General features: G+C 47.4%; 8 non-coding genes and 11 pseudogenes across 8 annotated transcripts; all 19 read left to right on the top strand.

Annotated features, from left to right (window-relative positions):
* Nucleotides 1–13,280: 13,280 nt before the first annotated feature.
* On the top strand, nucleotides 13,281–13,398 carry LOC125003105. The gene has a single exon (XR_007111972.1). It is a non-coding gene; the product is annotated as a 5S ribosomal RNA (ribosomal RNA).
* A 101-nt stretch (nucleotides 13,399–13,499) lies between these two features.
* Nucleotides 13,500–13,620, top strand: LOC125002792 (annotated as a pseudogene).
* A 101-nt stretch (nucleotides 13,621–13,721) lies between these two features.
* LOC125001469 lies at nucleotides 13,722–13,840 on the top strand. Its single transcript, XR_007111691.1, has one exon. It is a non-coding gene; the product is annotated as a 5S ribosomal RNA (ribosomal RNA).
* Nucleotides 13,841–15,957: 2,117 nt separating this feature from the next.
* LOC125002510 lies at nucleotides 15,958–16,076 on the top strand (annotated as a pseudogene).
* Nucleotides 16,077–16,177: 101 nt separating this feature from the next.
* Nucleotides 16,178–16,296, top strand: LOC125003190. The gene has a single exon (XR_007112055.1). It is a non-coding gene; the product is annotated as a 5S ribosomal RNA (ribosomal RNA).
* Nucleotides 16,297–16,397: 101 nt separating this feature from the next.
* LOC125002783 lies at nucleotides 16,398–16,506 on the top strand (annotated as a pseudogene).
* A 311-nt stretch (nucleotides 16,507–16,817) lies between these two features.
* Nucleotides 16,818–16,935, top strand: LOC125001298. The gene has a single exon (XR_007111560.1). It is a non-coding gene; the product is annotated as a 5S ribosomal RNA (ribosomal RNA).
* Nucleotides 16,936–17,035: 100 nt separating this feature from the next.
* Nucleotides 17,036–17,154, top strand: LOC125003182. Its single transcript, XR_007112047.1, has one exon. It is a non-coding gene; the product is annotated as a 5S ribosomal RNA (ribosomal RNA).
* Nucleotides 17,155–17,255: 101 nt separating this feature from the next.
* Nucleotides 17,256–17,374, top strand: LOC125001715 (annotated as a pseudogene).
* Nucleotides 17,375–17,475: 101 nt separating this feature from the next.
* On the top strand, nucleotides 17,476–17,593 carry LOC125001712 (annotated as a pseudogene).
* Nucleotides 17,594–17,690: 97 nt separating this feature from the next.
* LOC125002739 lies at nucleotides 17,691–17,809 on the top strand (annotated as a pseudogene).
* Nucleotides 17,810–18,200: 391 nt separating this feature from the next.
* Nucleotides 18,201–18,309, top strand: LOC125002730 (annotated as a pseudogene).
* Nucleotides 18,310–18,410: 101 nt separating this feature from the next.
* On the top strand, nucleotides 18,411–18,529 carry LOC125003301. The gene has a single exon (XR_007112160.1). It is a non-coding gene; the product is annotated as a 5S ribosomal RNA (ribosomal RNA).
* Nucleotides 18,530–18,629: 100 nt separating this feature from the next.
* LOC125003183 lies at nucleotides 18,630–18,748 on the top strand. Its single transcript, XR_007112048.1, has one exon. It is a non-coding gene; the product is annotated as a 5S ribosomal RNA (ribosomal RNA).
* A 101-nt stretch (nucleotides 18,749–18,849) lies between these two features.
* LOC125002370 lies at nucleotides 18,850–18,958 on the top strand (annotated as a pseudogene).
* Nucleotides 18,959–19,059: 101 nt separating this feature from the next.
* On the top strand, nucleotides 19,060–19,178 carry LOC125001703 (annotated as a pseudogene).
* A 321-nt stretch (nucleotides 19,179–19,499) lies between these two features.
* Nucleotides 19,500–19,618, top strand: LOC125003032. The gene has a single exon (XR_007111901.1). It is a non-coding gene; the product is annotated as a 5S ribosomal RNA (ribosomal RNA).
* A 101-nt stretch (nucleotides 19,619–19,719) lies between these two features.
* LOC125001608 lies at nucleotides 19,720–19,838 on the top strand (annotated as a pseudogene).
* A 101-nt stretch (nucleotides 19,839–19,939) lies between these two features.
* Nucleotides 19,940–20,058, top strand: LOC125001737 (annotated as a pseudogene).
* The last annotated feature ends 4,091 nt before the right edge of the window (nucleotides 20,059–24,149 follow it).

Here is a 24,149-nt window from a genome sequence, read left to right as displayed (position 1 = left end):
GGCTAAGAAATATAGAGAAAATAAAAAGAGCATTATTTGCATGCCGCAGCGAGTATTATATTGTATTCAAGAAAACTAATTGGGACGGAGGACATAATGTTAAAGAAATGACGGGGAGAGCAATGGAAGGGGGAGGTTTATATTATAATAATGGGGCTAGAAAAACGCAAGGGGCGGGTAGCCAATAATGATTTAAAAAGGCGTTGTACAAGAATACATATAAAAGAGGTTATATAGAGGTTGAGGACAGTGGGGAGAACTTTTGGTGATAGTTTTAAAATATAGAGAATAGAATTCAGATATAAATATATACGTTCACCACAATATAAGAAAAAGATAAGTGTTGCATTATTAGAGAACTTAAAAATATAATCGCAGGGATTGTGTATAAGTTGGGGAATTCAATATAAATGTAGTGTTTCTAGATGTAGTAAGGGAGTTGGATTTTTGATGGGAAAGATCGAGAAACTTTGCTGTTCCGAGCTGATGAAAAGAAAAGGGGCTTATAGATGCATGGAGGAGAGAGTAAACTCAGAAGAGAAGAGAGATAGACAAGGAGCAGATGAGAGTTGGGGTTCTAAAAACAATAGTAGAATAGAAAAATTTGGTGTTGGTGCAAAGTAGCATTATTGGGTACATCGACAAAATAAAGCACAAAGAAATAGCTCTGTGGACCATGATGGGGTCATGTTTCGAATTAAGAGTGGAGACAGTAGAGGACTAGAGTTGGATGTGGATATTAAACGCAGGATTAATTGAAGAAGATGGAGTTACAAGATACAGATTATGGATTTTGCTTAGACGAGAGAATAGGGAGAAGAGGAGTGTATAAAGAAACTGACAGGCTTAGACGAACGCATAGGGAACGATGGAGAAGATAAAAACTTGATTAAACAATATTTGTATTTGTATGATTAGTAAGAAAGATAAGGAAAATGATGAAGGAGGGAAAAGGCTCTGAGAAACAAAAAATTGAAGGCAGAGTTAAGTAGAGCAGAAATGAGGATGGTTGTTTTTATTATGATAAACAATGATTTGGGGACAAAGATGAAGGTAGAGAGGTTTGAGACGGAGAAATGTAGAGGAGCTGATTCTGAGAAGTAAAGCACAAAATATGCATTTGAAGGTTGAAAGGTTGACAGGATATTTTTTGGGGTTAGAGAAAAGAAAAACAGAATAGAACATACACATAAAGGAATTAATGACAAAAACGGAGAGGAAGATAGTAGATTATGTGGAGATTCTGAAAGGAGGTTCAAGAATTTTATGGGGATCTCTATAAGAAAGGGGACTAGATCAAGGAAAGCATAAATGAAGTGATGGAAAGTGTAGAAAGGAAACTGGTTGAAGAGGATAGGGAATGGTGATGATAGAGACATAAATGAGAAAGGAGGTGATAGAGGCCATAGGTAGGCATTGAAAAGTGGAAAGAGTCCAGGTGTCGATGTGATAGGGAATCGAATGGTAACCAAAGCGTTACAAATGTGGGTTAGCGCAAATTTGGTAGGATGTTATTCAATAGGGGATGAGAGAACAGGGCAAGTGTGAATAGGATGGCGGGAGGGTGTAATAGCACAAATAATATACATAAAAGAAAGGGAAGTAGGTTAGATTGGAAAATACAGGCCAATTAAGTTTGATAAATTAGATTATAAGATACTAACTAAAGTCTGGAAAAATAGGATGAAGGGAGTGTTAGGGTACATTGTACAGAACACGCAGAGTTACAGCATACCCGGAGGACTTGCTGACACAATAGCCACAATCAGAGATTCAATAGAACACATGAAAGAGGATGGGAAGGGGAGTGCTAGTGCTGGAATAGATTGGAATATAAGGCCCTTTGATAGGGAGATAGACCACGATTCCTGTTTAGTGTACTGGAGAAAGTTGGGTTGGGGGAGGAGGTTGGTGGATGGGTAAAGGAGGATGTATGACAGTGCCAAGAGCCGAGTGGAGGTAAACGGTGTCTTGAAAAACCTTTTCGATGTGGATGAGATCAGTGAGACCGGGATGTCCCCTGTCAGCACTACTGTATGCAATAGTGTTGAACCCCTGGCGGATGCTGATCAAATAACTGACCAGGAGGTTGAAAAGGTGTTCAAGTTTGTCTATGGAGGGACCTGTGTCTTCAATCAATATGCAGACGACAACAACTATAACGGTCAGGGACAACAACAGTGTGAAAAGGGTGCATACAGATAATTAGAAAAATTATGACGGGCATCAGGAGCCAAAATCAACAAACTAAATAATCAGTGATCATGTACATTGGAAATTTAGTTGAGGATAGAATTGGGCTTAAGGTGGAGGAGAATACTGAAGGGTGATTGGGAGTGTGTCTGGGGGTGGCTCAAGGCAAAGAGGCTAGAGATGAGACATGACTGGATGATTATAAAGATAAAACAGTATGTACATATGGAGGGGAGAAAACTTAAACTGAAAGGAAAAGTGAGGTGGTGAATAATTTGTTATTCTCAGTTTGGTGGTGTATGTGATGAGAGTGATTAGACATGCCAGAGTGGGGTTATGAATGTTGTTAAACAAAAACTATTTTGTGGACTTTATATTCGGAGGGGTAATGGGTCGTGGGTGTGTGATGAAGGGTGGGTGTGGGTTGGGGGGGGGTGGGGGGGTGGGGGGGTGGTGGCGTGTGTGGGGGATGGGTGGTGGGGAGGCTAAAAGAGGGACAGCAACAAAACAACAAAAACCAACACTAACAAAGGGGGTGGGGTTGTGTGGGGGTGGGGGTGGGGGGGGGGTTGGTGGGTGGTGCGGTGGTGGGGGGGGGGGGGGGGGCGGGGGGGGGGGGGGGTGGTTTGGGTGGTGGGTGTGTGGTTTTGGTGTGTGTGGGGTGGGGTGGGGCTGGGTGGCTTTTGGGGGGGAAAGGGGGGTGGGGGGAGGTGGGGGGTTGGTTTTGTGTTGGGGGTGGGGGGGGGTGGCTGGGGGTGGGGGGGTGGGGGGGGGGGGGGCGGGGGGGGGGTGGCGGGGTGGGGGCGGGGGTGGGGGGGTGGGGGGGGTGGGGGGTGGGTGTCGGGGGCGGTTAGGTTGGTGGGGGGGAAATAAAAAAAAAAAAGGGTGAAACAAAGAAAAAAAGCAGGGGTGGGGGGGTGGGTAGGGTTTGGGTGGGGTGTGGGTTGGGGAGGGGGGAAAAACAAGTGGGGTTGGGGGGAGGGGGGGAGGGGGGTGGGGAAAAAACTGGGGCCCTGTGGGGGTGGGGGGGTTTTGGGGGGTGTGGGGGGGGCGGGGGTGTGGGGGGGGGAAAAATCGGTTGAGTGGGGGGGGGGGGTGTGGGGTGGTGGCTTTCGTGGGGGGTGGGGGGTGGGGTGGGGTGGGTGTTTGATGGGGTGTGGGGGGGGGGGGGGGGGGGTGGGGGGTGTGGTGGGGGGGGGGTTGTGGGGGGGGGGGGGCGGGGGGGGTTGGGGGGTGGGGGTTGGGTGGTGGTGGGGGGGTGGGGGGGGTGTTTGGGGGGTGGTGGGGGGGCCGGGGCTGGTATTGGTGTGGAGTTGGAGGGGAGATTGGTGGGGTGGGAAAAGGCGCGGGGCGGTGGGGAGGGGTGGGGGGTGGGGGGGGTTTGGGGTGGGGGCGTTGGGTGGGGGGGGGGGGGTGGGTTGGTGGGGGGTGGGGTGGTGGGGGGGAAATAAAAAGGGGGGGGGCCCGAGGGGGGGGGGACGGGGGAGGTGCAAGTAGAGGATGAGGCAGACTGTGGGGTGGGTGGGGGGGTGGGGGGGGGGGGGGGGGGGGGGTGGGTGGGGGGGGGGGGTGGGGTGGGGGGGTGGGGGGGGGGGGGGGGGGGGGGGGGGGGGGGGGGGGGGGGGGGGCGGGGGGTGGGGGGGGGGGGGGTGTGGGGGGGGTGGGTGGGGTGGTGGGGGGGGGGGGGTTGGGGTGGGGGGTTTGTTGGGGGTGTATGTGTTGGGTGAAAAAGAAAATTTTTTTTTCCCCCCCCCCCCTCCCGGGGGGGGTGTGATGGGGGCGGGAGGGGGGGGAGGGGGGTGGGGATGTTTTTTATTTTTTTTTTCTTTTTTTTTTTTTCTACACAACCCCCCCATTTTTTTTTTTTTTTTTCCCCCCCCCCCTGCAGGGGTGGTCCCCCCGAGGGGGGGGGCGGGGGGGTGAGAGGGCGTTGTGGGGGGTCGTGGGGGGGGCGGGGGGGTGGGGGGGTGGGGGGTGGGGTTGGGGGGGGAGTTGGGGGGGGGGCGGGGGGGGGTGGGGTTGTGGGGGGAAATATAAATTTGGGGGGGGGGGGGGGGGGGAGAAGGGGGAGGGGATGGGGGGGGGCGGGGGGGGGGGGGGGAGGGGGGGGGTGGTGGGGGTGGGGGGGGGGGGGTTTGTGTTGGTGTGGGGGGGGGGGTGGGGGGTGGGTTGGGGGGGGGGTGGGGGGGGGGGGGGGGTTGGGGTGTTTGGGGTTGGTGGGTGTTTGGTGGTGGGGGTGTGGGGGTGTGGGAAAAAATAACCGGGCGTGGGGCGATGGTCGAAGCCCCCCCGGGGGGGGGGGGGCGGCACCTACCCCAACCGCCTCTCCCCCCCCCCCCCCCCTCCACCCCCCCCGGGATCCCAAATACACAAGCAACGTAGATAAAGGGTGGGGGGGGGGTGGTTGGGGGGGGTGGTGGGGGGGGGGGGGGGGGATGTTGGGGGGTGGGTTGGGGGTGGGGGTTTTGTGGGGGGGGGGGGGGGTGGGGGGGTGGGGGGGGTGGTTGTTGGTGTGGGGGTGTTGGGTTTTTGTGGTGGTGTGTGGGGGGGGGGGGGGTGGGTGTGGGGGAAAAAAAATTTTGGGATGGGGGGGAGAGCCACCCCCCCCCCCCCACTGGGCAGGGGAGGGGCGGGGGGGGGGCATGGGAGGATGGCAGGTGGGTGGGGGGGGGGGGTGGAGGGGGGCGGTGGGTGGCGGCGGTGGGTTTGGCGGTTTGTGGGAGGGGTGGGGGGGCGGGGGTGGAGTTGGGTGGTGTTTGGTTGCGGGTGGAATAAGAAAATGCGGGACGAGGTGGGGGGGTGGGGGGTTGGTGTGGGGTGTGTGGGAGGGGGGTGGAAAAAGGGGGTGGGGGGGGTGATTTGGGGGGGGTGGGTGGGGGGCGGGGTTTGGGGGGGGGTTTTGGGGTTGGAGGTGGGTGGGGGGGGTGTGGTGGGGGGGTGGGGGGGTGGGGGGGGGGAAATACTTCCTTGCTCGATAGAGAAAGGGAGGAGTGGGGTGGGGGGTGGGGGGAGGGGGGGGGGGGGTGTGGGGGGGCGGGGGGGTGTGGGTTGGGACAAAAAAAAAGGGGTGGGGGGGGGGGGGCGAGGGGAGGGGGGGGGCGTGGGGGGTGGGTGGGGGGGATGTTGTTGCGGGGGGGGGGGGTTTTGTTTTGGGGGGGGGGGGGGGGGTGGTTGTGGGGGGGGGGGGGTTTGGGTTTTGGGGTGTGGGGTGTGGGGGGGTGGAAAAAAAGGGCACGGAATGCCACGCGGCGTGAGGGGGGGGGGGGGTGGGGGGGTGGGGGGGGGGGTGGGTGTGCTGGAGAAAAAAAAGGCGCAGGGAGTTGGAGGGGGTTTTTGGGGGGGGGTTTGGGTGGGGGGGGTGTTGGGGGGGGGGGGGTGGGGGGGGGGGTGGGTTGGGGGGGGGTGTGTGGTTGCGAAAATAAAAAAAATGCGGGGTGGGGGACCCCCACCCCCACCGGGGGCTAGGGGTAGGGGGGTTTGGGTTGCGCAGGCTAAAGAAAAATATGGGGGGGGGGGGGGGGGGGGGGGGGGGGGGTGGCCCCACATTTGGTGGGGGGGCCCCCCCCCTCTTGGGGGGGGGGCGGGGGGCTGGGGTTTATTTTCCCCCCCCCCCCTGGGTGAACCCAAACAACCGGGTCCCCCCAGGGGGGGGGGTGGCTCGGGCGGGGGGGGGGGGGCCCCCCCCCCCCCCCCCCAGGTGGGGGGGGGGGGGGGGGGGGTTTTCCCTCCCCCCCCCCCCCCCCCGAGGAGGTGGGGTGTGGGGGGTGGGTGTGTGGTTTGGTGGGGTGGGGGGGCGGGGGTGTGGGTGGGGGGGGATGGTGGGAAAAACGAAAAAAACAATAGGAGGGTGGGGGGGCTGGGGGGGGCGGGGGTGGGGCGGGGGGTCGGGGGGGGGGGGGGACCCACCCCCCCACCCCCCCCCCAACTCGAAGTCTCGAGGGTGTTTTGTGGGGGGGTGGGGAGGCGGTTGGGTGGGTTGGGTGGTGGGGTGGTGGGGCGCGTGGTGTGGGGGTTGGGGTGATGCATGTTGGGGGGGGGGGGGGGGGGGTTGGGGGTGTGGGAGTGGGGCGGGGGGGGGGGGGGGGGGTTGGGGGTGGTGGGGTGGGGGGGGGGGGGTGGGGGGGGGGGGGGGGGGGTGGGGGTTGGGGGTGGTGGGGGGGGTGGGTGGGGGGGGGGGGTGGGGGGTTGGGGAAAATACCAAACACAGTGGGTGGCCCGTATCTAGGGGCGATCGTGGTGGGGGTTGGTGGGGCGGGGTGGGGGGGGGGTGTGGGGGGTGTGGGGGTGGATGTTTGGAGAGGTGGTAAGGGGGGGGGGGGTTGGGTGGGGGGGGGGGGGGGGTGTGGGGGGTGGGGGTTGGGTGGGGGGGGGGGTGGGGGGGGTGGGGTGGGCGGGGTGGGTGGTGGTGGGTGGGGGGGTGGGGGGGGGGGTGGGGGTGTGGGGGTTTGGGTGGTTGAAAATGGGGAGGAGGGCCCCACAGAGGGATGGGGTGAGGGGGTTGCGGGGTGAGGGTGTTGGGGGGGGGGGGGGGGGCGGCGGGGGTGGGTTGGTGGGGGTGGGGGGGTTGGGGGGGGGGGGGGGGGGGTGGGGGTGGTGTTTGTGGGTTGGGGGGGCGTTGGCAGGGGGGGGGGTTTTTGTGGTTTTGGGGGGGGTTGGGGGGGGTGGGGGTGGGGGGGTGGGGGGGGGGGGGGGGGGTGAGTGTGGGGGGGTGGTGGGGGGGGGGGTGGGTTGTATTGGTAGAAAAATGGGGGTGGGGGGGGGGTGGGGGGGGTGGTGGGGGTGGGGTAGGGTGGGGTGTTGGGTGTGGTGGGGGGTGTGTTTTTTTTTTTTAAAAATTTTTTTTTCCCTTTCAGGGGGACGGGGGGGGGGGAGGGGGGGGGGGGGGAGGGGGTATACCCCCCCCCCACCCCCCCCCCAACCCCCCCCCCCCCCCCCCCCCCCCCCCCCCCCCCCCCGGGGGGGGCAGGCGTGAGGGGCAAGACGGGTCTGAGGCTCAGGGGGGTGGTGGGTTGGGGGGGGGTGTGGTTGGGTTGGGGTGGTGGGGTGGGGGGGTGGGGGTGAAAAAACCGTCGGGGGGGCCTGAGTCAGGGGGTGGGGGTGGGTTTGGTGGGGGTGGGAAAAAAGGTGGTGTTTTCTCTTTTTTTTTATTTTTAATACCCCCCCCCATTTTTTTTTTCTTTTACCCCCCTTTTTTTCCTCACCCCCCCCCCCCCCCCCCCCCCCCCCCCACCCCCCCCCCCGGGGCCCCCCCGTCGGGCTGGGGGGGGGCGGGGGTGGGTGGGGGGGGGGTGGTGGGGGTGGGTGGGGGGAAAAGAAAAAAAACAAAAAAAATAAAAAGAAAAAAATTGCAACAAAAAACTTCTTTGGATAGGGAAGAAGAGGAGGAGGGTGGGTGAGCTCATTGATTTGGAAATGGAAAAGAACGGCAATAAAGGTAAGAACGTATCCAACAAATACTGGAGCGTGGATTGAATATGGATGAAAGGAGTTTTTTAAGGGAACTATGGTGGATGAAGTGGGGTGGGATCGGTGACTAAGGTTTGTTTATGGCGTTTTAATCAATCAACTGACAAGCTAGAATCTCCAGAGTTTTTACAGGGGAGGTGGTTTGAGCGTGGAGAATATTTCTACCAAATGTAGAATATGATGTGATGAGGTTGGCAAAATGTTTGTTTACCTACCTTGTTTTTCTCAATGAGAATTTTAAATATATAATAAAAGTCATGTATGGAGCCACAATTCATGTGGCAAATATTAAAACAAGTCAAGGATATTATTTATGAGGTCATCCAGGGGTTTTTGAGATTGAATTGTATTATGATTTCTGTGAATGATTTAGTTGGTATGGAAAGCAAAGGAAAAAGTCAGCCGGAATATGATGAGCGGATTAAAAGTAGTTTTACCTGGAATGGACAAAACATTATTAAAGAGACTGTGTGATTAAGCAAGACAAGCGTACACCAAAGATGTATGTGATTGAAAAAAGAGAAAGAAATGCCTCTTTGAAATGTGAAGGTTGAAAAAGGTATATGAATGGTTAATAGTGATGTGATAAAAGAGCAGCAGCAGAGGAAGAAAGTTTGGGCTGGCTGTGTTCACATGATTTGGATGTTAAGGAGATTTGGTTTTTGAATGGGACAATAAATATAACAGTATCGAGTGTGAAATAACGATTTCCTTATAAAAACATAACAGTAAATATACGAATGTAGGGTTGTTTCATAAAAATAAATAATGCTGTAAGTTGCAAATGTGGTGATGTATGTAATGTGTCTAATGAGGAGTTTTTTGCCACTTTTTTTTAGATTTGTTTTGAGTTAGTTGATTTCTTTGATTTCCTGAAATAACTTTGAGGAACATTGGCGACTTGGGTCAGAGCTGAAGGGAGGGGTGGAGGAAGGCTCTTTCTGTCTTGGTTTACATGAAAAAGAAAAAGACTGTGAATTTTTGGTTAATTAACTACACTTTGAGCCATGCCAGATTGGCGGTTGTATATAGAAGCGAATTATGTTCATTTTGAAGGGAGAATTGTACAAATTAAAGATTTGTTTAAGACTTAATTGAAAAGAGATATTGAAATGACTGCAAGTATGGGGGAGAGGAGGTGAATGAATTTTTCATGTGTGGGAATAAGTTTTTTTTGTGATGGCGAAAAAAGGGAGAAGTTTCTATTGAATGGTAAGATTTGGATTTGTACTTTTTAATTTAGTTTGAATGTTTGAGAAGGTTTTTTCTTTTGATACAATTCAATGAGAACTATGATAGGTTTGTTCTTTTCTGATCTATGTGCCAAAAGTTGCGTGATCGTGTCATTGTGATTTGAAGACTAATAAAAATAGAAAAAAAAATAAAAAAGAACACGCTGATCTCGTCTGTCTGGTAGCTAAGAGTGTAGGGCCTGGTTAGACTTGGATGGGACGACCGCCTGGGAAATACCAGGTGCTGTAAGCTTTTCATTCTCATCTCAGGAGGACATTGTAACATTTAACATTCATCAAATTACATGCATTGATCATTTTGACCACTTATATATATGCTTTAGTGACCATTGACGTGGTTTTCGGCCCATACCAGAACTGAACAGGCCAGATTCTGTCTGATCTCGGAAGCTGAAGCACCAGGTTCGGGCCTGGGTAGTACTTGGATGGAGACCGCCTGGGACTACTTAGGTGCTGTAAGCCTTTCATTTTCATCAGAGGACCTGGTAATCATTGACATTCATCAAAATACATTTGCAATGATCATTTTGACAACCTATATATAGCTGCGTTTGTGAAGTTTAACGTTGCTTTCGGCCATAACAACCTGAACACGCCATATCGTCTGATCTCGGGTAGCTAAGCACGTTGGGCCTGGTGTTGTTACTTGATGGGATGACCGCATCGGGAATACTAGGTTGCTGTATAGCCTCTTTCCTTTTCAATAGGAGGACGATGGTACATTTACATCATCAATATAATGCTCAATCGATCATTTTGGACCACTTATATATACTGTTTGTGACAGTTACCTTGCTTTACGGCCATACCACCCTGAAAACTCTCCTGATCTCGGAAGCTAAGAGTGTAGGGCCTGTGTTAGTACTTGGATGGGAGACCACGCCTGGGATACCAGGTGGCTGTAAGCTTTTCATTCTCATCGGAGACATGGTAAATTTTACATCATCAAATACATGCAATGATCATTTTGACCCACTCTATATATACTTCTTTAGTGACATTTGACATTGCTTTACGGCCATACCAACCTGAACACGCCTGATCTGTTGATCTCGGATGCTAAGCCGGTCAGGGCTGGTTTGTACTGGATGGCGAGAGCGCCTCGGAATACCATGGTGCTGTAGCTTTTTTCCATTCTCTTCAGGAGACCATGGTAACTTTTACATCATCAAAATACATGCAAAGGATGATTTTGATACTTATATATACTGCTTTAGTGTCATTTGACGTTGCTTACGGCCATACCAACCTGAACAGCCAGATTTCGTCTGATCTCGGCAGTAAGCACGTAGGGCCTGGTTAGTACTTGGATCGGCGAGACCGCCCTGGGTATACTAGGTGCTGTAAGCCTATCATTCATCAAGGAGACATGGTAACATTTACATAATCAATTATAAGCAATGATGATTTTGACCTACTTATATATTACTGCGTTTGTGACAGTCACCATTGCTTGATGGCCATCCACACCCAGAACACGCCTGGATCTCGTCTGATCTCGGGAAGATAAGCAGTGTAGGGCCTGGTTTGTACTTGGATGGGAGACCGCCTGGGCATACCTAGGTGCTGTAAGCCTTTCATTTTTCATCAAGGGGACATGGCTAACATTTACATAACATCAATAATACTGCAATGAGGATTTTGACACTTTATATATACTTGAGGGTTTATGTGAAAGTTAACGTTGGCTTACGGCCATTACCATCCTGAAAACAGCCTGGAGTTTCAGTTTGAAGTCTAACAGAATCTTACGGACCCACCTAGTTTGTATAAAACAAAACTTTCAATAAGATCTAAAAGGACAAGTTTCTATGCATTCATGATCAAAGGAAAACATTTCATGACATCATCATCTAAGGAAAACCAATGAGGACATCTCAAGGAAGACATCCATGACCGTCATCGACTGGTTGTTTCATCCATCGTTTCATTTTGTATGTGCGTGGAGCATGCAACGGAACTACGTATGGATGTAACGTTACTCCAGTGTGCGCGCATGTAGTCACGCACGTGCGTCTGTACGTGTGCGCGAAACAACACACAAGAATTAGGACCAACGATGCTCCCATAAAATGTGTGTAAAAGGTTTGTTGAAGCCTCATCCACATTTTATATTCAATATGTTTGGTCACGGGTAGTTTAAATCATTGTGCGGCTGATTCTTTATCGTAATTTCCATCTGAGGTACATAATGGTCTTGCATGGATACCTATGAACTGCGCTACTTGTGGCTGTTTTACGTACACCCAATGATGTAAGTTATATGTAAATAGTTCGGTTTTTGGTTTCTTTCGGGCAATACAGCAAACCCAACGGTTGAGGTGGCAGCCGACGTGTGTGAGCTGTCGAGATTTGTCATTTAGAAATATTGACAAGTGGTTTCCTAACATTGACTTGTATTTTGCATCAATTATTTGCGGTTGTCACAATTTTGAACTGACGCCGAAAGAAAACGAGGCCCAGTGGAGATAACGGTGGTCGTTAGCATACGGTGGTGTGGGGGCGAACTAAGGGGCTATAAGTTAACGTGGATAACGGCCATATTCAATGTTTGTGGTCAGAATGTGTCTGTTTGTATGGTAGTATTTTATTTTTATTTAACCTTTGTTTACCTAGGCAAGCAATTAAGAACGTTTTACCGGATGTAGATTGTTGTTGTCATTTTTATTGCTGTAAGCTTTTCTGTTTGTTCTTGGAACAGGCTAACCGGTTTAGCACGTTGTCAAATGCTGCCAACTGGTTACAGCGTTAAATGTTGTACAACTACAACTATAGCCGAAGAGTCACCTTAACCATTATTTGAGGTGTTTATGCTCTAATTGCTTGGAAATTTTTATGAGGGACTTGTATCTTAAAGAAGTGATCTATGAGAAAATAAAAGACCCCAGTTAGTTGTTCATTAGGATGTACTGAATCACTTGAAACTTTGAATTAGTGATTAAGGAGGACTTATTTTACGTTATTCCGGTGGAGAGAGAGGAAATGAAGGTTTTACAGACAATGCAAATGAGTAAACAAACCTCAAAACCAAAAGGAGCACGGTTGTTCGCCCACTGGTTAGTATTGATGGGTGAGAGACCGCCGGGATTCTAGGTGCTGTTAAGCCTTTCATTTTCATCAGGAGACATGGTAACATTTACATCATCAATATACATGGCATGTCATTTTGACCACTTATATATTCTGCGTTTGTGACGTGTTAGACTAATTGCTTACGGGCCATACCACTGAACACGCCTGAATCTCGTCGCATTCGGAAACTATAGCAGTGTAGGGCCTGGTTAGTACTTAGATGGGAGAGACCGCACTGGGAATACCAGGTGCTGTAAGCTTTTCTCATTCTCATCAGAGTAAATGGTAACATTTACATCTATCAAAATACATGCAATGATCATTTTGACCACTCTATATATACTTCTTTTGTGACATTGACCTTGCTTACGGCCATTACCAATCCCTGAACACGCCTGATCTCGTCTGATCTCGGAAAGTTAATGCAACTGTCGGGCCTGGGTTAGTACTGATGGAGTGACCGATGCGCAATACCAGGTTGCTGTAAGCTTTTCATTCTCATTCAGGAGACATTGGTACATTTACAACTATCAAAATACATGCAAGGAATGATTTTGATTCTCACCTTATATATACTGCTTTATTGACATCTGACGTTGCATTACGGCTCATACCAACCTGAACAGGCCCAGATCTTCGTCTGATCTCGGGAAGCTATGCACGGTCGGGCGATGCTTGGTACTTGGATGGGAGACCGCCTGGGAGAATACCAGGTGCTGTAAGCTTTTCATTTTTCATCAGGAGAAATGGTAACATTTTACATCATCTAAATAACATGCAAATCATTATTTTTGACCACTGTATATTATACTGCGTTTGTTGACATTTACCATTGCGTACGGCCATACCAAACTGAAACTCGCCTATGATATAGGGATATCTCCTGATCTCGGAAGGATAAGCAGTGTAGGGCCTGGCTAGTACTTGGATAGGGAGAGACCGCTAGGATACACGGTGCTGTAGCTTTTCATTTTCATCTGGAACACATGGTAACTTTTACATCATCAAAAACATGCAATGATGATTTTTGAGCACTTATATATACTGATTAGTGACATTTGACATCTTGCTTACAGGACATCACCTACCTGAAATCACGTTTCTGATCTCGGGAAGTAAGCCTCCGTCGGCCTATTTAGTACTTGGTGGGTAGACCGACTCCGCCTGGGATTACAGGTGATGAAAGCTTTTTCATTCTCATCATGGAGACTTGGGTAACATTTTCATCATCAAAAATACAATGCAATGATGATTCTTGACCAATCTATATATAGTGCTTTAGTGACATTTGACATTGCTTACGGCCATACCAACCTGAACACTCCGATCTCGTCTGATCTCGGAAGCTAAGCACGGTTGGGCCTGGTTAGTACTTGGATGGGAGACCGCCTGGGAATACCAGGTGCTGTAAGCTTTTCATTTTCATCAGGAGACATGGTAACATTTACATCATCAAAATACATGCAATGATCATTTTGACCACTTATATATACTGCTTTAGTGACATTTGACATTGCTTACGGCCATACCAACCTGAACACGGCCGATCTCGTCTGATCTCGGAAAACTAAGCACGGTCGGGCCTGGTTAGTACTTGGATGGAGAGACCGTCTGGGAATACTAGTTGCTGTAAGCCTTTCATTTTCATCAGGAGAAATGGGAACATTTACATCATCAAAATACATGCAATGATGATTTTGACCACTTATATATACTGCGTTTGTGACAGTCACCATTGCTTACGGCCATACCACCCTGAACACGCCTGATCTCGTCTGATCTCGGAAGCAAAGCAGTGTCGGGCCTGGTTAGTACTTGGATGGGAGACCGCCTGGGAATACCAGGTGCTGTAAGCTTTTCATTCTCATCAGGAGACATGGTAACATTTACATCATCAAAATACATGCAATGATGTAAGTACTTGAGATCAGACGAGATCGGGCGTGTTCAGGTTGGTATGGCCGTAAGCAATGTCAAATGTCACTAAAGCAGTATATATAAGTCGTCAAAATGATCATTGCATGTATTTTGATGATGTAATGAAGGCAAAGATTCTATGCCATCATGATCAAAGGAAAACATTTCATGACATCATCATCAAAGGAAAACAATTGAGGACATCATCAAAGGAAGACATCCCATGACGTCATCGCCCTGTTTCATCCATCGTTTCTTTTGTATGTGCGTGAGCATGCCGGGAAATACGTACGGATGTAACGTTACTCCATGTGAGCGCATGTAGTCGCATGTGCGTCTGTAGGTGCGCGAAAACAATATACAAAAATTAGACCAACATGCTCCCATAACTGTGTGTAAAGGTTTGTTTAAGCCTCATCCACATTGTATAATCAATATGTTTGTGTCACGTGTAGTTTAATTATGTGCGGCTGATTCTTTATCGTATTTCCCTCTGAGGTACATAATGGTCTAGCTGGAACCTATTAACAGCGCTAATTGTGGCTTTACTACACAATGATGTAAGTATTATGTAAATTAGTTCTGTTTTTGCGTTTCTTTCGGGCAATACAGCAAACCCCAACGTCTGAGGTGGTAGCCCGTTGTGATGCTGCGAACTGGTACAGCGTTAAATAGTTGTACAACTACAACTATAGTCGAAGAGCCACCCTTCTTATTTAAGTGTTTATGCTCTAATGCTGGACTTTTTATGAGACATGTTATAAAAGAGTGATCTATGAAAATAAAAAGACCCCAGTTAGTTGTCATTAGATGTACTGAATCACTTGAATCTTGAATTAGAGATAAGGCAGGACTATTTTACGTTATTCCCCGTGGAGAAATGAAGGTTTAACAGACAATGCAAAATGATAAAAACAAACCAAAACCAAAGGAGAGAAACTATATAAAAGTAAATATGTTAAAGGTACAAAAATAATTACATCTACTACTATTTATTACTAATACTGATACAGTTGGTAGAAGAGTGGTAGTGGTGATTTTGGTTGCTCATGCCAAAATCTGACGACATATATTATCATATCAATAGTACCATCGGACGGCAGTGTTATAGATCTCACTATGTGACACTCAAGATTGAAAGGTGTTAATGAAAACTTTGATCGAGGAACCTAAATGAAAACACAACCAGAGTGAGAGAAAAGAAAATGATCACAGAAAACAGAAGAAATTTGGAAAATCTTTCCCACACTCTCTCTTCCTAGCGCACTCCTCACAAAATTTACATAGAATGTGCCATAGAATGTTTTCCTTCATGATGTCATAGAATTCTGTCCTTTCATCAAATCTTTTCCTTTGGCCATGATGGCATAGAATCTTTGCCTTTGATCTTACTGAAAGTTTGTTTATACAAGCCTCTGTGGATCTGTACATTCTTTCGTGCTTCTCAGAGTTACAAATTGACTGCAAGCAAGACAAGGAACACACTTGAATAGAGCATGGTTCATTGATTTTCGTCCAAAGTTTTACAAAACATTTCCCGAATAACAAGCATCAATGGCAACCAACAAAACAGCAAAAGAGCTGAATATCTCAGTAGGGAGCACTGTGGGAAATTGCCTGAAAGTGCAATCTTTCCTCAGAGAGGGCGGCTTCGAATTTGTTACCAAATGCTGCAAAAACCAACGAGAAAGTCGGCGTCAAAGTCATCAAGAGCCGTCCGGCAATTTTCAGACAGGCAAAAGTTGAAATTGATATGCTGAAATTGACATGCTGAAACAGCTGTGACGTCCGCATAGGTGATGATGATTGGCTAAGGTGCAGTAGGCCTTTCACGATAAGCCAATCTCAGGCAGTGTTCAGTTTAAACACAAATCACACCCAAACCCTGGTTGGACCGGGTCGCCTTGTTTTTCTCTCTGATTCATATCTACCTGTTACATTCTGACTCTACTTCCTGGCAGACTGTATCATTGTAGAAGATTCAGCTCAAAAGCAAAAATACATGCAATGATGATTTTGACCACTTATATATACTGCGTTTGTGACAGTTACCATTGCTTACGGCCAAACCACCCTGAACACGGCTGTTCTCGTCTGATCTCGGAAGCTATGCAGTGTAGGGCCTGGTTAGTTCTTGGATCGGAGACCGCCTGGGAATACCAGGTGCTGTAAGCTTTTCATTCTCATCAGGAGACATGGTAACATTTACGTCATCAAAATACATGCAATGATCATTTTGACCACTTATATATACTGATTTAGTGACATTTGACATTGCTTACGGCCATACCAACTTGAACACGCCTGATCTCGTCTGATCTCGGAAGCTAAGCATGGTCGGGACTGGTTAGTACTTGGATGGGAGACCGCCTGGGAATACCAGGTGCTGTAAGCTTTTCATTTTCATCAGGATACATGGTAACATTTACATCATCAAAATACATGAAATGATCATTTTGACCACTTATATATGCTGCTTTCGTGATGTTTGACATTGCTTACGGCCATACCACCCTGAACACGGCCGATCTCGGCAGCTAAGCACGGTCTGGCCTGGTTAGTACTTGGATGGGAAACCACCTGGGAATACCAGTTGCTGTAAGCTTTTCATTTTCATCAGGAGACATGGTAACATTTACATCATCAAAATACATGCAATGATGATTTTGACCACTTATATATACTGCGTTTGTGACAGTCACCATTACTTACTGCCATAACATCCTGAACACGTCTGATCTCGGTAGCTAAGCACGGTAGGGCCTGGTTAGCACTTGGACTGGAGACCGCCTGGGAATACCAGGTGCTGTAAGCTTTTCATTTTCATCAGGAGACATGGTAACATTTACATCATCAAAATACATGCAATGATGATTTTGACCACTTATATATACTGCGTTTGTGACAGTTACAGTTGCTTACGGCCATACACCCTGAACACGCCTGATCTCATCTGATCTCGGAAGCTAAGCAGTGTAGGGCCTGGTTAGTATTTGGATGGGAGACCGCCTGGGAATACCAGGTGCTGTAAGCTTTTCATTCTCATCAGGAGACATGGTAACATTTACATCATCAAAATACATGCAAGGATGATTTGATCACTTATATATACTGCGTTAGTGACATTTAACGTTGCTTACGGCCATACCACCCTGAACACGCCCGATCTCGTCTGATCTCGGAAGCTAAGCACGGTAGAGCCTGGTTAGTACTTGGATGGGAGACCGCCTGGGAATACCAGGTGCTGTAAGCTTTTCATTATAAACAGGAGAAATGGTAACATTTACATCATCAAAATACATACAATGATGATTTTGATCACTTATATATACTGCGTTTAGTGACCATTACGTTGCTTACGGCCATACCACCTGAACACGCTTGATCTCATCTAAATCTCGGAAGCTAAGCAGGTCAGGGCCTTGTTAGTACTTGGATGGGAGACCGCCTGGGAATACCAGGTGCTGTAAGCTTTTCATTCTCATCAGGGGACATGGTAACATTTACATCATCAAAAGACATGCAATGATCATTTTGATCACTAATATATACTGCTTTAGTGACATTAGACGTTGCTTACGGCCATACCACCTGAACAAGCTCGATCTCGTCTGATCTCGGAAGCTAAGCATGGTCGGGCCTGGTTAGTACTTTTATGGGAGACCGCCTGGGAATACCAGGTGCTGTAATCTTTTCATTTCATCAGGAGACATGGTAACATTTACATCATCAAAAACATGCAATGATGATTTTGACACTTATATATACTGCGTTTGTGACAGTCACATTGCTTATGGCCATACCACCATGAACACGCCGTATCACGTCTGATCTCGGAAGCTAAGTAGGTCGGGCCTGGTTAGTACTTGGTATGGGAGACCGCCTGGGAATACTAGGTGCTATAGGCCTTTCATTTTCATCAGGAGACATGGTAACATTTACATCATCAAAATACATGCAATGATGATTTTGACCACTTATATAAACTGCGTTTGTGACAGTTAACGTTGCTTACGGCCATACCACCCTGAACACGCCTGATTCATCTGATCTCGGAAGCTAAGGGCCTGGTTAGTACTTGGATGGGAGACCGCCTGGGAATACCAGTGCTGTAAGCTTCATTTCTCGGGAATGTACATTTAATCATCAATACATGATGATGATTGACACTTATATGCGTTTTTGTAGTATGCCGATTCGAGCTGGGTTACTTGTGTGTTGGTTTCGGATTCTATATCAAAATACATGAAATGATCATTTTGACCACTTATATATGCTGCTTTCGTGATGTTTGACATTGCTTACGGCCATACCAACCTGAACACGGCCGATCTCGGAAGCTAAGCACGGTCGGGCCTGGTTAGTACTTGGATGGGAAACCACCTGGGAATACTAGTTGCTGTAAGCTTTTCATTTTCATCAGGAGGCATGGTAACATTTACATCATCAAATTACATGCAATGATCATTTTGACCACTTATATATACTGCGTTTGTGACAGTTAAAGTTGCTTACGGCCAGACCACCCTGAACACGCCTGATCTCGTCTGATCTCAGAAGGTAAGCAGTGTAGGGCCTGGTTAGTACTTGGATGGGAAACCACCTGGGAATACCAGTTGCTGTAAGCTTTTCATTTTCATCAGGAGGCATGGTAACATTTACATCATCAAAATACATGCAATGATCATTTTGACCACTTATATATACTGCGTTTGTGACAGTTAAGTTGCTTACGGCCATACCACCCTGAACACGCCTGATCTCGTCTGATCTGAGAAGCTAAGCAGTGTAGGGCCTGGTTAGTACTTGGATAGGAGACCGCCTGGGAATACCAGGTGCTGTAAGCTTTTCATTCTCATCAGGAGACATGGTAACATTTACATCATCAAAATACATGCAATGATGATTTTGATTACTTATATATACTGCGTTTGTGACATTTGACGTTGCTTACGGCCATACCAACCTGAACACGTCTGATCTCGGAAGCTAAGCACGGTCGGGCCTGGTTAGTACTTGGATGGGAGACCGCCTGGGAATACTAGGTGCTGTAAGCTTTTCATTCTTATCAGGAGACATGGTAACATTTACATCATCAATATACATGCAATGATGATTTTGACCACTTATACATACTGCTTTAGTGACATTTGACATTGCTTACGGCCATACTAAGCTGAACACGCCTGATCTCGTCTGATCTCGGAAGCTAAGCAGGGTCGGGCCTGGTTACTACTTGGATGGGAGACCACCTGGGAATACAAGGTGCTGTAAGCTATTCATTTTCATCAGGAGACATGGTAACATTTACATCATCAAAATACATGCAATGATCATTTTGACCACTTATATATACTGCTTTAGTGATGTTTGACATTGCTTACGGCCATACCACCCTGAACATGCTTGATCTCGTCTGATCTCGGAAGCTAAGTACGGTCGGGCATTGTTAGTTCTTGGACGAGAGACCGCCTGGGAATACCAGGTGCTCGAAGCTTTTCATTTTCATCAGGAGACATGGTAACATTTACATCATCAAAATACATGCAATGATGATTTTGACCACTTATATATACCGCGTTAGTGACAGCTAACCTTGCTTACGGCCTTACCACCCTGAACACGCCTGATCTCGTCTGATCTCGGAAGCTAAGCAGTGTCGGGCCTGGTTAGTACTTGGATGGAGGACCGCCTGGGAATACCAGGTGCTGTAAGCTTTTAATTTTCATCAAGAGACATGGTAACATTTACATCATCAAAATACATGCAATGATCATTTTTACCACTTATATATGCTGCTTTAGTGATGTTTGGCATTGCTTACGGCCATACCAACCTGAACAAGCCCGATCTCGTCTGATCTCGGAAGCTAAGCACGGTCGGGCCTGTTTAGTACTTGGATGGGAGACCGCCTGATAACACCAGGTGCTGTAAGCTTTTCATTTTCATCAGGAGACATGGTAACATTTACATCATCAAAATACATGCAATGATCATCTCGACTACTTATATATACTGCTTTAGTGATGTTTGACATTGCTTATGGCCATACCAACCTGAACACGCCTGATCTCGTCTGATCTCGGAAGCTCAGCAGTGTAGGGCCTGGTTAGTACTTGGATGGGAGACCGCCTTGGAATACCAGGTGCTGCAAGCCTTTCATTTTCATCAGGAGACATGGTAACATTTACATCATCAAAATACATGCAATGATGATTTTGACCACTTATATATACTGCTTTTGTGAGAGTTAACAGTGATTATGGCCATACCAACCTGAACACATCTGAACTCGGAAGCTGAGCACGGTCGGGCCTGGTTAGTACTTGGACGGGAGAGACCGCCTTACAATACCAGGTTTTGTAAGCTTTTCATTTTCATCAGGAGAAATGGTAACATTTACATCATCAAAATACATGCAATGATCATTTTGACCACTTATATATACTTCTTTTGTGACTGACACAATGGCTTAAGGGCATTCCACACTGAACACACTCAGTGTCATCTGATCTCGGAAGTTTAGCAGGGTCGGGCGTGGTTTGTACTTGAATGGGAGGCTGCCAGGGAATACCAGGTCCTGTAAGCCTTTCATTTTCATCAGGGGACAAAGGAACATTTCCATCATCATAATACATGCAATATTGATTTTGACCACTTATATGTACCGCTTTTGTGACTGACACCATACCACCTCGTAAGACACCCGTGTTTGCTTGTCTCGCTTGCTTTCAGTTTGAAAGTCTAACAGAATCTACGGACCCACCTTGGTTTGTATAAAACAAACTTTCAATAAGATCAAAGGCAAAGATTCTATGCCATCATGATCAAAGGAAAACATTTCATGACATCATCATCAAAGGAAAACAATTGAGGACATCATCAAAGGAAGACATCCCATGACGTCATCGCCCTGTTTCATCCATCGTTTCTTTTGTATGTGCGTGAGCATGCACGGAACTACGTATGGATGTAACGTTACTCCATGTGCGCGCATGTAGTCGCACGTGCGTCTGTACGTGCGCGAAAACAATACACAAAAATTAGACCAACATGCTCCCATAACTGTGTGTAAAGGTTTGTTTAAGCCTCATCCACATTGTATAATCAATATGTTTGTGTCACGTGTAGTTTAATCATGTGCGGCTGATTCTTTATCGTATTTCCCTCTGAGGTACATAATGGTCTAGCTCAGGCATGTTAAACATACTGCCCGCGGGCCGGACCCGGCCCGTTGGGTGATTTGATCCGAGTATGTCAAAAAAAGAAGCGAGTCTCTAGCTCATTTCTATTAAAAGTTGTGATTTTTTAAAATAAATACAAACCAAAAGCTCCCTCCGGCCGCTAGAGGGCAGTAAATGCGTAAAAGCGCTCACGTCAAGCATGCGGCACTGACACGAGTTAGTCACAGGAAATAAACATTCGCAACGTGATGTGTCCAAGTAAAAATAAACCGGCAATCTTGCTTCACCATTCACCACTACTAAACAAGTTATTGGTCAACACACTCTTCCCAAAATGGCACTGTCAAAAAAAAAAAAAGAAGAAGAGTGGACACGGAGTGCAGAGGTTTCCAGGAGAAATGGATTGAGAAGTATTTATTCACAGAAGTGAATCCAAAACGAGTGTGCTTGGTATGTAATCAGCAAGTTGCAGTGTTCAAAGATTTTAATATTCGGCGCCACGAGACTCATCATAAAGACAAGTATGACCACTTGAAAGGACAAATAAGGAAAGACGAGATAAACAAATTGGTCGCTGGTCTGAAGAAACAGCAGTCTCTTTTTACGCACAGCCGCGTTATCGCTGATGGGGCTGTAAGAGCCAGCTACATTATTGCCAACAAGCTGGTGCAGGCATCCAAGCCATTTTCTGATGGGGAGTTTGTAAAAACATGCATGCTGAAGGCTGCAGAAGTCGTGTGCCCTGAAAAGCGACCTGGCTTTGCCAATATTAGTCTAACGAGGAACACTGTCGCAGATCGGGTGACAGAACTCTCAAATGACTTGAGCAGCCAACTGAAAGAGAAAATCAAGTCATTTATCGCATTTTCAATTGCAATAGATGAGAGCACCGATGTCACAGATATTGCTCAACTGGCCATATTCATTAGAGGTGTTGATGAAACTTTGACCATCACCGAGGAGCTGCTTGAATTGGTGCTCATGAATGACACCACAACAGCAGACGACATTTTCAGCGCTCTCTTTAGAGCGCTGGACTTGGTGGGAGCGGACTGGTCCCGTGCCGTGAGCCTGGCTACCGACAGTGCGCCATCAATGGTCGGGAGAAAGGCAGGCGTTGCCACAAAATTCCGTGACAAAGTACAGACCACAAATGGAGGACAAGAGTTTTGGGCATTTCACTGTATTTTGCACCAGGAGGCGTAATGTTGTAAAACACTGCAAATGGACCATGTTATGAGTGTGGTTGTGAAAACTGTCAATTTCATCAGAGCGCGCGGTCTAAATAACCGTCAGTTTGACACATTTCTCAGTGATAATGACATTCATGCTGGTCTACCATACCACACTGACGTGCGGTGGTTAAGCAGAGGTGCAGTACTCAAGCGCTTCTTTGAGCTACGAGGGGAAATTGGACAGTTCATGGAGAAGAAGGGACGTCCAGTAAAGGAACTTAAATGCAAGGAATGGGTGCAGGATCTTGCGTTTATGGTTGATATTACACAACACTTGAATACACTTAACACTATATTGCAGGGCCGTAACAGAGTTGTCACTCAATATTACGACAGCATAAGTGCGTTCAAGATGAAACTCTCACTGTGGGAGACACAACTATCGAACGGTGACACCGCGCATTTCTCTTGTCTCACAGCTGTGTGTCCGAAGGCACCGGACTGTCCCGATAATGATTTGGGTAAAAAATAAAGACAACATAACAGATTTGCTGCGAGAGTGTGAGCAGAGGTTTCAGGTATTCAGTGAACTTAAGAACAAATTTGTCTTTTTTCGCTCGCCATTTACAGCGAAGCCTTCTGATATGCCAGCTGACATTCAACTTGAGCTTATTGACTTGCAGTGCAATTCCGCTATGAAGGATAAATTTGGATCCGTGGGATTGGATACGTTTTATCAATATCTTGTGCCAGGTTACCCCAAATTAACAGCCATGGCTGCAAAGGTTCTATCCATGTTTGGGACTACTCATCTTTGTGCACAGGTGTTCTCCGTAATGAACAATAATAAAACAAAGTAGCGCTCAAGGTTAACAAATAAACACTTGAATGACACTGTTAAATGTGCTGCTACTCAGGATTTGACACCTAATATCGATGCACTTGTGAAGGCAAAAAGATGCCAAGTTTCATGAGCCAGCAGCAGCAAGTAGACTGCAGGAGTACAGTGAGAGAGAGAAAAAAAGTGTGATGACACGGAATTTGTTTGCACTCATGCATAATTAAAAATAAGATTAATCTGGTTTCATATTAAAGACAATTAATATTGTGCAGTATATTCTCAGCTTCAGTAGGCCCAGCCTAGTAGTTTGATCTGATGTAGTCTAATCTTATTGCCCATGCACTGCTATAACTTTTTATTTTATTTATTTATTTTATTTTATTTTGTATTTCTTTTTTTATTTATTTCAAAGCAGTATGACAATTAAGGGGAAAATATTTTTTTCATAGCTCCCACTTGAGTTTGTTTAGTGTGGTGAGTTGGTTCAGGTTTAAAACTGCATTCACTCAACTGTTAAAATAAACCAGTTGTTAACACATTTGTAGTATATTATCTTCTTGTTTTTCTCTTCTGTCCCTTTCCTGTGTTTGGGGGTTGTGAAGTGTGTATAAAGTTAAAGGTCAAAAGGTCATTTACCAGATGCCAGTTCGTAAAACGAACCAGGACATACAACCTAAAGCTTTGTTTGTGTAAGGGGGTTCTCGGGGATGACCATCCTATATAAGGTGACTGTGGGAGCTGAATGGCAGAGGGGATTCGACGATTGGCCAGAAGCTCTCTCAGATTCGGCAAGAGTTTGACATTGTTCTTTCTTGTAAATAAACCTTTTTAAATGCAAGATAAGACTTGTCAGCGGTGATCACTTCTTTCTTCAGCACATCAATATACAACACATTCACGGCCAAACATGAAAAATCATTTTTTTTCCCATTGTTTTTGAATAAATGTGTTGTGCTTAGAAAAGATCCCTTGTCATCTGTGATTATAATATGTAGGGTAGGCTACAAATGTAGGCTGAATGATAAAAGCATAGTACTGAAAAACAAAA

Source organism: Mugil cephalus, chromosome 23, assembly GCF_022458985.1.
Source record: "Mugil cephalus isolate CIBA_MC_2020 chromosome 23, CIBA_Mcephalus_1.1, whole genome shotgun sequence".
Classification (NCBI taxonomy): Eukaryota; Metazoa; Chordata; class Actinopteri; order Mugiliformes; family Mugilidae; genus Mugil; species Mugil cephalus.
The sequence above is the reverse complement of the archived record's forward strand: the minus strand, read 5'-3'. Positions and strand labels throughout refer to the sequence as shown.